The following is a 12,163-nucleotide window of genomic DNA, read 5'->3' as shown; positions in this document are numbered from 1 at the left end:
CAGCCTAAGCTTGTGGAAAACTCCACAGTGCCTCAGCGTGGCATACTGGTTTTGGTCAAGTACAATATGGTGCTCTTCCTATCTGTGCAACTTCCACCTTCTTTCAGAGTTAATAAGTCACTTGTTTCAGTTAGAACTTCTTTCTTGGTAAGCCTGCATTACCTCAGCACATCAAGAGGAATATTCTCATGTTCACACAACATTGAAGAATATCATCTGCTTGAGGAGTTTTGCTTTGCTTTCCAAAATACGTATTGATTGCAGGAGAATTAAAATTAAAACAAGTCCCTATATATATATATATATATATGTAACTCTTGTGTATTCACTGTGTAAATATTATTTATGGAGCTTTAATCTCTTTCTTGAACTCTTGAAAGCTTGGTTTTTAAGATGGTAACCTTATGGCTGTAATACTATTAGTTATTAAATGTACTGATGCTATCATTCTGCAGGGTTCTTTAGTGGTGCTAATACAGCTAACAATATTGCTTGACTTTATTAAAGCCTACTAATGAGTTTACTTGGGGTTGAGAAGTCACACATTTTCCCTTCCCACCAGTAGCAGTCAGCTCTGATGTGTATTTTCGCTTTCTTACGTTAACACGTGTGTTACAGAGTACCTGTGCAGGTGATTTTTTTTTTTTTAAAAAAAAGGCTGCATAGCTCTTTGATGTCACTGGAAAGTAAATACAGGTGTGTACCCTACTCAAGTGAGGCTCTGTATGAACATGTAGATATCACCTAAAGGTAAATTGCATATGCATCTAAAAGACAATTTCTGAAGAGAAAATTATCTTACATTTTCATGGGTTCCTGTCCCATTTTTATTAATGTCCCAGATTTGAGAAAGAACTGAAACAGAAAGTGTATCCTTACTGTGATACTTGGGTATGAGACAGAGCATGCCCTTTTTGAAGGAGTAACTTGTATAAATTCTTATTTTTCCACTCTTAAAACTCTTGTATATACCTCCCCATCCCCATTTTTCTCCCCAGAGTTTATAATCTTCTATTGAAGAACTGCTGTTCTGTATATCCCAGTTTGGCTCCAGTAATAAATAGATACTAATGACATTTCTTTAACCACTGTATCTTGATTCTGACATCTGAATAAGGAACAGATGATGTCTAGTGTTGCACCACTGTCAAGGCATGGAAGAGTCTTCTTTCATTTTCTGACCTTCCTGATGTTGTTCCAGTGAAACTTCCAATTCTAGTGGACATTACATGTCCTCTGGATTGGTATGCACATGCTGTTCCCTGCATGTACATGTTTAATCTGTTTAATTAGAGCCATGAAGACATCTTCTGCACCTCAAAATATTTATTAGCACTACAGCTGGGAGACCAGGCATCCACCATAATCTGGTATATGACATGAACAGCAGAGGCCAGCTGAAGGAGGGATTCCCAAAATCTTGGTGTATTTCTCATGATACTTGCATGAGAAAAAAGCATCTGCAAAATGGTTCCAAATGCATTTGTCTTCTGTGAGTGCAGAGCCTGGGACATTGGAAACAGCTGTAACCCCTGCCTCAAGAGGTACAATACAGATCCATTTCTATAGGGATGTTATCCCAGCAAAGTTAATTGGGCTACTCCTGATCTGAGGTATTATTAGTGTTTTATTATCATGATTTTCTTTTGACAACCACACATGAGCATTTACGTTAGAAGTGGATCAAAAAAGGTCATAGCTACTTAAATAAATAACATTGGTATTTTGCAAATGAGCAAATAAGTTATAAAAGAAGCCTCTTTTTAAATAACTGCTGGCTTTGATCTTCTCTGCATTATTTAAGACCTGAGGCTCCAGGAGGGTTAGTTCCTGGTATAAGCTACAGAGTGCAGCTCTGTTGTGGTAAAGTGTTGTGTGACCTCCTGGACCAGAGAGAGGGCAGGCTGCAGTCTGGTATCAGTAGGTCCTGCTCTTCCCTAGAGTGGAATTCCTTCCTTGTCTTTGCAGCCTGTCAGCTTGCTCCTGTCCTTTCCCACACCATCCCTTTGGCACTGGTTTCCTCTGGTTCCTGCCACAAAAGTCTGTGGTCACAGCAAAATATGTGTCCTCTGCAGTGTCTGATTTCTGTCTTGATTGGTTTTTCCAAGGTTCTCAAAACATTTGCTGCTTCCCTCCACCCCCTCATATGTATTGCCAGGTTTGAAGACTTCTTGCACATAACACTTGACTGGATATAGGTGCCACCATGTGTCACCACAGAGAGGGGAGTGAGTGGTCAGCATGTGCTCTGAGACAAAAGCCAGGTGGAAAGCTGCAAGTGGGAATGTCCCTTCATATTGTAATTTATCAGGGAAGGATTCCAGGAGTTAGTAAAGAATTCCTGTGAATTCAGAATTAAGTTCATTTTTAAAAAAAAACATGAGTTAGTTTTTACTGTGAAGTTCTTTTTTGACTACAGACTGAACAAGGAAGGAAACAAAATATTTGAGTTCTCTCTGTAAGGCAGCTACTTTCTCTGTGCCTTTTTCTTTCCTCTGTTTAATGCCCAATACCTCAGAGACACAGTTTCCTCCTTTAGCAGGGACTGTGACCTTAAAAATAGCTGGATCCAAGGCAAACACAGAAAAAAAAAAAACCACTTCAATTGTTTCAAATATGTAGTAAGTAACCAAAATCATGCCCATGCTAAAGCTGAAATTCACAGTCTTTTAGAGCTGCACCGAGGCTTTTTCTTCCTGAGCCTTTGTGTGTTCACGCTGCACACTGGCCTCTGTCTCCAAAGACATTGATAAACCTTGCAGTGCTATTTGTAAGTAATTTGTCTCTACCTTTACCACTCTTGCAAAAATGTTTGGAAGGGACAGTTTCTGTTGGGATGAGGGCCAAGTGTGGTACCCAACACCTATGGAAGTGGTGATCCCAGGCTGCTTCTGTGGTGTTCTGGTGGGCAGGACATCACAGCTGCCTGGGCCAGCTGGAAGAGTTAGTGATTTATCAAACAGAGAGCTTGTTTTGTCTCTTTTGCTTCTAGTTGTGGGCCTCCATTCTCTGGTCCAGCTGCAGGAGGGAGGTAGGACCCTTCTGCACTGGAACTGTAGTGCAGCCACATCCATAGGGCCCTCACTGCCACCCCTGCCTCTGCTGCCCTCACATCTGCCCACAGCTGGACCAGACCTTGCAGTTCCTACAGAAGCGGTTTCCAAGAACAGGACTTACCATCAGACAGATTTAGTGGGGCAGTGAACCAATTCCCAACCTGTTCCAGTAACAAGACTGGTGTCCATGTGTTAAAGCAGCTGTGAACAGCTGTGCTCTACATTTCACTGAGGAGCCCTTGGTATTGTGTAACCAGTAAGGAGAGAAGGACAGGAGAAAGGACATTCAAGTCTGCAAATAAAATCCCTTATGACAAATAAGTATTGCAAAGGAGTATTTTCAGAGTCTGGCCAATGCCCTTGCATGGGAATGTTGGTCAGGTCTTGCAAACACCTCTCCCTGGGCGGAATTGTCTCCTGACCTTGCTTAGGAGGGTTTAAAACTGGTGCAGATGCAAGAGTAACAGTGCATTGGGCCTCTCACAAACAGGCACCAAGTAGTACTTGTGCAGACTCAAAAACCACAGGTATTCCCTTTGCTTTTTGTCTTGCAGGTGGGATCTATCTCTAAATATACCAGCTATATCAGTGTAGTGTAGCAAATATATAGTCACTTGAATATTTTCCTCTGAATATAGTCTAAAAGCCTTCATTTATTTTAAAAAATCTGTACTACAGTGTTTTGAAGCCTCAGAATAGGACTAATTAGCATTGAGACCTTGGTCCTTTGGTGTAGGGGAAGGAGGAACAGTTGAAAAAGGAGGAGGGGAAATGGCAAAAGAACATTTTTTGTACTTTTCCATCTAAGATGTATCATGGTTTGGGAAGGTTTTCTTAATCTGTTGTGTTAGCCTGATCCACAGGGAACTCATTTTGAATTAAATATACCAAATCATTTATGATTTACAAGGGGGATGGGGGGAAGCCTTAAAAAATATCTTGTGTTTGATCCATTTGTCGCTATGAAAATACCGGAAAAAAGCAAAAGAATGGCCTTCTTATTGTTGGCTTGTTTTAATGCTTTCTTATTAAGGGCAAACTCCCATTAAGATGTGAGATTAATTCTGTCACAGTTGCAAAGGAATATAAGATGGAAATTTTGAACATCAAACTGTAGTCTATTCTAAAGTAGGTAATTCCTACTCAAAAATACATAGTTTGGCTGAGAGGGATTCTTTTAAAAGTAAAAAATATATATGGAATAAGTTGGGCAGAATTTATGCTGCAAATTATCTTCAAAAATCAGCTTCTGTGTAAAATCAGAAATACAGTGTTAATAACACAGTTCTTAAAGGATTTCAGAAAAGAAATACTTTATGGGGAGGAGAAAAAAGACAGCATGAAGTGTTAACTACAAACCCAACACAAAGGTTCCTGGGACCTTAGCCTCATCCTCTCACAGAAAGCTCTCCATCTGTGGAGCATGCTTTCCCTGGGAGTGAGCAAGCCCTCTAGGAGCCTTTTTTGAAGGACAAGTACTCCCAGTGCTGAAATGGGCAAAGCAGTAAAGAAACTGGAGTTGGTGCAGCACAGCAGCTGCTGATCCAGCCAGGTTGTGCCACTATCAATTAGCCTGGGAGCCCAGGGCTGGGTTTGGGGGCAGTCACTGTCGCATGAGTGAGGACTAGGTTGAGGTCTGTGCCAGAATTGCACCTTAGAATGCACCCAGAGTGGAATGCCCCAAGGCACTGCCTGGATGTGGCATCACAAGGAATCAGGACTAGGGCCCAGCCTCCTGCTCTGCCACTTGTGGTACCTGTGTTCATTAGTTGGAAGGACTCTGAGGTAGCTAGAAATTCATTAATACTGGCAGGAGAATGATTACCTAGCTCTGGGTTAGTAATGCAATGCCTCATGTTGCAGAACAGCCAGACCTGAAGCTTAAGCTCTCTGTTGTCACTTCAGAGAGACAGATGTTACTGCTGCCAGCCCAGAATTCCTAAAAGAAAATGCTAATTTAAACTACTTACCCCGTTAAATTCCCGTTGAATTTGCATTAGTAATGAAAGTAGTTGCATTGTTATCGCTGTAGTATCTGAGGAGGCTGTTGGCCAGAATGTCATATGAACAGGAATGTCTGTTGGGATATTTAATTTCGTCTCCCGTGACAATGTGTGATTGTTCTCTTTTGTACATTTTCTGTTAACTCTTAGTGGTCTGGGTGATGTTTTGGTATAGGCAGAAGTCCTTCCAGGCCAGCACAAAGTGCACAGTGGTGAAGTCCCTGTCTGAAGAATGGCAGTGTGCAGGGAAAACAGAGTTAGTATTCCACTGCACTGAAAGAAGATGTTTACATTTTCCTTCCCGGAATTTCCCACCAGGCTCTGGTTATATCTGCAGCCAATACATCTCCATGTCTACTCACCTGGTCCTGCAGAGACATCCCTCCTCAGAGGCTGTTTGCTCAGATGTGCAGAGGGTCCCTTATGAGCCTCTCTCACAACACATTTCACCTGCTCTCAGGTGTCTCAGTGGGTGCAGAGCTCTTAGCACTGTATTATGCTGTATCCTTGCAATACTTACATTATGCTTTTATTGGAGCCCAATCAGAAGACACAGGTTTGGATTGGTTTGCCATGGGGACACAGATGAAGTTAGAGGTGTAGGAGGTGTTGGTAATAAAGCTTATAAAAGGCAGCAAGTTTGTGCTTGGCGTTGTGAACCAGAAATACCACCTTCCCCACAAAATTCCTTTGGTCTGCAGGATTCTCTTTTTTTGTCTTTGGCTTCTTTTGTGTTGTATTATTTTGTGTCTTTGGAGTTGTGGGGTGGATTTCTTTGTCTCAGGAACCAGCAGTATTTAAAATATAAGGGGACATTCCTTTAGTGAAGCAGTTCTCTCAATTGTCACGGCAATTGGTCTTACATAAATGATGGACAAAGAAGGAATGTATGTAAAGATACATTAGGTCATAATGGTGTCTCCAGTATTTCTTAAACTAACAAAGAAGCATTCCAGGGTTTGTTGCTGTAGTTCATTTTATCCAGGTGATTTTTTGCTATAGCATTCTGGTCCGGGTTTGCAATCAGAAACCGCAGTCATTGTATGTTCACAGCTGTATCAATCCCAGTTTCTCTTGTGTGTGTAACTATTAAGTTCCTCCTTTAGGATATCTATTAGTCAGAACCAGGCAGAGAACTATATTATTAAAAAATCAGATGTGATACTTCGTGATTCTTCCCAAAATATTTTTCTGCTCCTCCTTTCCCAAACTTCCCTCAGGCAGAAATGGCACCATTGTGGGAATGCCCCCAACGTGATGTGCTTGACCATTTTATACAAACAGCCACTTTTCTTACAGCTTTGCTTAGTTAAAGGATAATTGGAGACTTGGGGTGGCAGGGAATATTATTATGGAATCAGTGTATGTGATTTCCAGCATTTCCAAGTGGCTAAGGAGTAATTCACCAAAGAAGTGGAACCCCAGAGAACAAAAGTGTGGTGACAAAACCTAGGATTTTTTTTCTCTTTCTCTAGGGATTTAACAGTGGAATCAAAATTCTTTACTGCTCAAAAAGTTTTCTACACTTAAGGAAAAAAACATGTCAAAGAAACATGCCATAAGTAACATGCTTAGTCTTTTTATTCTCATTCCCTGATTTTTAGTATGATTTCTAAACCTTTTTCCCAATACTTGCGGGTGGGTTTTTAATCCTTATTCTCATCTGTCTGTAATCATCTCACTTTACCTTTCTCTTTTTCTGCTTACAGTCCTTTTCTTTTGTTTCCTTCATACCACCTCTCTTAGGTAAGTCAAAAATGTAATAAATGTGCCTCTGCCACCCCTTCCTACTGTCTTTATTTAAATTGAAGTGGAACTGGAGGGTGTGTAGATTTCTGCTTTTCCAGTGTCAGCAGGTGAAATGTAGTGTATTCTTCCCAGGAACTCATGCAAACATTTTTTCTTAATCTTTGTCTTGCTGTGTTTAAGTTTGCAGCTGCCGAATTCCACTCTGAGTTTCAAGTTCAAAGGCATCCAGACAGTCTTTGTGAAATATCACAGAAACCACTGAACTTTACCTGGGTTTGCAAGGAAATTTTGTCAAACCACAAGATTCCCACACTTCAGTATAAAGCCCTGTGTTAATTCAGAGCTCTTTTCTCCCAGCATAGATCAGATTTATCTTAACTCTGAAGGATCACAACCTATGGGGAACTTCTTCCTAAACTTTGACCTGCTTTCAAGCTTGTAACAAAACTCAGAATTCTTTCCACAATTTTGGGAGTTTGCAACAAAAGCAAAGGACAACTGTAATCCAGGTTGATTTTAAATCCGTAGCTTTAGAGATGGGTTACTGGGAAACGTGTCGTATGCCAACTCTAGGCTGAATTCTTCCCTTTTCTGAGAATATTTTACCCTGCTGTCCCTGGGGGCTGAGTATTTTTCTTTTAATATGGTCAGACTTTCTACCATTTGTTCCAAGAGATGAAGTTTCAAATTACACTTCTTCCAACTGCTTATCCAGGTAGCTGGTTCACTCTGCCACCTGCACTCTGGGAAGGGTCTCCTATCCTTGGGTTGCCTCTTCCTGGTCCTTTGGATATCAAGTAGCAGCATCACACTGGAGCAGGAGTGGAGTAGAGGGAACAGTACCTGTGTATTCAGCATGTCTTTGTACAGGAATGTATCTCTCTTACCTGTTTGGGTGGTTTCATGTCGACATTACAAATCCCTCAAAATCAGAGCTGCATGAAAATTAATAATGATGGTTTTTTTGCATTATATAATCCCAGGGTGTTGGGATTTTTTTTACATCTATCAACCTTTCCAAATACACCAATAGCTCAACTGCTTTGCTTATTCTGTGTCATTTTTAAAAAGTAAGCAAAATCCCCTCAGCCATTTTTTATTTATACAATAGTTTTTCTGTGTTAGAAAGTTGTAGGTTTGGGGTTTTATTTTTTAGGTGATTTGTGTTTTCTTCTCTCAGGAAACACTGTGTAATATCTAAATCTCTAAACCAGTAATTTGGCAGGTAGTTAAATATTTAATGAGTAACATGTGCTTTGAGTGCATGAGTTTTTTCCTGAAGATTTGCATATTTGTTTTAGGATCTATCAAGTACTAATACTTTTACAAGGAATCTGATGGACACACACTTGAAGAAAAAACGTGCTTATTAATTCTTGGTGCTTTTTGTTTTTATCAGATCTGGTGTTATTTGTTCTTAGCTGTCCCTGTCTTATTACACACAAAACAGTGAAATTTGAATCAAAAGTCACTTGCAGAGATGGAGGTGTAGGCTCCATTCTTTAAGTGTTCATTTGCATGTTATGTTGCAAGTGTTTTCAGAGCTGTGCAGAAGACTGTGAAGCTCCTGGGGCTGTAATAGAAAACATTGGTGTCTGCACTTTCAAGGGAAGAATGTGGTTAAGATTACAGTGACTGAGTCAGTGTCAATGGGTGGTCCTGAGTCCATGTGGCTCCCAGAAAACAGTCTCTGCTCAGATGGGTGATGAGCTGCACTCACCGCAGTGAAACGGCTGGGAATGGGCTACCCTGGACTGTATTTTTGCCTGCTCAGTGGCCAAATGCTGTCAGGTGGCTCCTCAGCGCTGCTTGGCTTTAACTTTGCTATAAAATGAGATAAAGGGCTTAAAAGCTGGGCTGTCTTAGAGCTACGTGCTCCTTTCATCCCCTTGGGTCCCTGCCTTTCCCTCGGCGCATTCCCATTGTCCTGTTCAATGAGACAGCTACAAAATGTCTGCCTCACTCCCACCGCCATTTTGTGGCCTGATTGTTGGATAATTAAGACTGTGAGGAGTAGAAAATAAACGGCATGGCGTGGGGGAGATTTCAAAAGGAGCACCAAATCTGCATGTTTTGTTTAGGCATTTAATTGTTGCCGACTGGCTGCGTTTAAACAAGTGACTTTACAGTGTCTGGAAGAAAACAGGCTCCCAAATCTGAGGAGCTGACCTTGGGTAGATGCCATCAACTGTTCTTTTCTATTGGCACGAATGTGCTGCTGGCAGGGTCTCCCTGTAGCTGCAGTCACTCACCCTGCTCTGAGTCAGAACCTGCTTACACTGTGCTGGGCCACCCCATGACGGCACGGTGTGGTTTAACCCCAGGTGCAGCTCAGCCCCGCTCTCTCCCTGCCTTGGCTCTGGGAATCGGAAGGGTAGAAGTGCAAAAACTTGTGGGGTGAGATAAAGACTAAAAAATAAAGCAAAAGTGTGTGCACAGGCAAAGCAAAACAAGGGATTCATTCCCCACTTCCCTTGGACTGGCAGGTGCTCAGCCATCCCAGGAAAGCCAGGCTCCATCACAGGTCACAGTGACTTGAGAAGACAAACACCATCACTCCAAATGTCTGCCTTCCTCCTCCTCCTAACTTTGTATAATGGAGTGACACATTATGGTCTGGGATGCCCCTGTGGCCAGTTGGGGTCAGCTGTCCTGGATGTGTACCCTCCCAGCTTCTTGTACCCCCCAGGCCCTCCCTGGTGGGCTGGGAGAGGAGCAGAAAGTCCCTGGCTCTGTCCATGCCCTGCTCAGCAATAACTAAAACATCCCTGTGTTATCAGCAGTGTTTCAGCACAAATCCAAAATACTGCCACTACCAGCTGCTGGGAAGAAATTTAACTCTACCCCAGTCAAATCCAGCACAGTCATTTATTCCAAATTTATTCCAGCCCTTCAATAACCAAGATTTGATCAAGAAAATATAGGATATTTAAAAATAAGAACCTTCAAAATAGCTGTAATTAAGCTTCTCCCATAGAGCAACGCATAACATTGTTCAGGGGAGAAAAAGCAGCAGGGTAGACTACAAATATGCCTGAAAGCAAACTAACAGTGTGTGACAGAAATTGAAAGGACACTGTGGTGTTGTTCCTGTTGTCTAAGGGATGTGGTACTACCCATATAAGGAGCAAAGCTAGTGGCATTTACTCTGTTTCTCTATGAAATCCTCTGATTTGTGTGTGTAACATGGGCAAGGGGGATGGGGAAGGGCACTTTGCATTCACAGGAGGGTGCAAATTCAAAGCTGTTTAAAATTCTGCCATATCTTAATGATAATAGTTAATCCCAGTATCAGAGCAGTACTTCTATTTTTAAAATGCTATCAATCAATCATTTTAATACATTGCACCCTTAGTGCCAAACACCTCAGAAAACGATGTGTATGCCAGTAAAAATAAAGCATCTGAAATTCCTGTAGAGTCATTCTTGCTTTCTTTCTTTCTTACCCATCTAAGTACACTAAAAGCCCAATGCTGCAAGAAATATCTAGAATTACATAACAAGGAGTAAATCCTCCAAACAAGACTGATTAGCAGGCAGGGATTGCTGTCATGAACTGAGCAAGGCGGGACAGAGAAACTGCCCTGCCTAATTAAAGTTCTCTCTAAAAATACAGCATGTGCTGTTTTGTTCTGGGGGTTTGGTTTTGGCTTTTGAAGTGGGAGTTGTGTACTGCCTTTTAAGGGGATTACAAGGAAAATTACTGCTTTCTGTTTACTTCTCTGGAAGGTGTCTCATGTCTGCCATGCTTTTTCAGAAAACTGTTCATGTAGAGGTGATTGAGGTTGTAGGTAATTCAAGTTCAGTTTCTGCCTCTGCTGCAGTGATTCACGCAAAAGCACAAGAGAATCTTGTACATCTGTTCCTCATCTGCAAAATAAGGATTAATGCTTCCTTATCATTAGTGCTTGTAAATTACTTTGAAGTTCCTCCAGTGTACTGCAAATATACCTGTTACTGTTGCTGGTGATAAAAATGTGAAATACGTAACTCAGACTTGTTAACAGCATATTAACTGAGAGGATTTTTAACACAACTTGAATATAAAAGTATCAGCACCATGTTCCAGCAAATAACCAGCTACGGTAAGAGCATACCTTTACATCACCTCTGTTTTCACTTCCACGTGGGTTTTCTCATGAGTGAGTTTTTTCATGGGTTGCTTATTTTCTGAGACTGACCTTCAGTCTTGTATTGATCAAAGGCTTTGCTTTTTTAATATAGGACTAGCAAGAAACACTGTTTTCAGTCATTAAACTGGTAGGAGCACTACATTGGACCAAGAAGTGATGAATTAATTTCAACCATTCTTGGTACCTCAAGATAAATAATGTTTTGAAAAAGATTTTTGGTTTCATTTGAACAGTAGCCTCCACAAATAGGTATTTAAATAACAAAAAATAACTCAATGAAAGCAAGTTTAGTTGAGGTAAAATTGGAGCCAAAAGCACAGATGATCTGGACACAGATCATAGATTACAGAGTTAAGACATCTGGATTTCTATTCAATTCTCTGAAGGTGTAACTAGGAGTTAATAAGGTTTGCTTTCCTCTTCCAGAAGAGCTTTTTTATGTGGTGTCTGAAATCTGGCTTCCTTAGGGGATTAATAAGCATTTTTCCAGTAATTCAAAATAACTGCCTTGAAAGTTCGAGGCAGCTTATGATAGTCCTTCCTAACCTTAGGCATTCTTAGCAGCAATGCTGTAATTTGTGATTTGCAGATGTGAGTGCATCCTTCCTAGGACAGCTGTCCCAGCAAGCAGGATATTTGAGCCAAGATTTCTTTAAATCATTTGCCTTGGTATCTTAGGCAGTATCTGAAAGGATTTTTTTTTTAAGTAGCAGTAAAGAGGGCTTGTATTTTGTGTTTGTCTGGTCCTTTAGGTCTCCTCCCATTACGTGTTTCATTCTGATGTTGATACAGTTGATGTTGTGCTTTTGTATTGCACATTTTTATGTCAGATATATTTATAAGTATGTATGGGTTTTGTTCACTATAATTATATGGCACAAATGAAAGATTCTCTTATAGGGTTTGTGGTTAGTGCATGTTGAATTTATCTTGCTGTTCCATGCATTGCTTGCTTGAGTGGTCGAGGACAGAGCGCCACAGCAGGGCATTATCAAATATCTGATTCTCTACTGACCCTTTTCTGGAAAGCAAATGTTGGATATAGGAAGGGCATGGCATTGACAAAACTTCAGTTGTATTTCAGTATTTGAAGAACCATTTGTGCAAAATATACCATATATATATATATATATGCACAAATTGTTTTAAGCTCCAAAAGGTATCAAGAACCTCCATGAAAAATCTCATATTCTTTCATGAAGTTCTTGAAATTATTTTTTCT

General features: G+C 40.8%; 1 long non-coding RNA gene across 2 annotated transcripts in view; it reads left to right on the top strand.

The window, feature by feature from the left end:
• Positions 1-12,163, top strand: part of LOC116995003 — a 111,679-nt gene that overhangs the window by 74,664 nt on the left and 24,852 nt on the right. The window lies entirely within an intron of this gene.

This window comes from Catharus ustulatus, chromosome 4 (genome assembly GCF_009819885.2).
Source record: "Catharus ustulatus isolate bCatUst1 chromosome 4, bCatUst1.pri.v2, whole genome shotgun sequence".
In the NCBI taxonomy this organism is placed as follows: domain Eukaryota; kingdom Metazoa; phylum Chordata; class Aves; order Passeriformes; family Turdidae; genus Catharus; species Catharus ustulatus.
The sequence above is the reverse complement of the archived record's forward strand: the minus strand, read 5'-3'. Positions and strand labels throughout refer to the sequence as shown.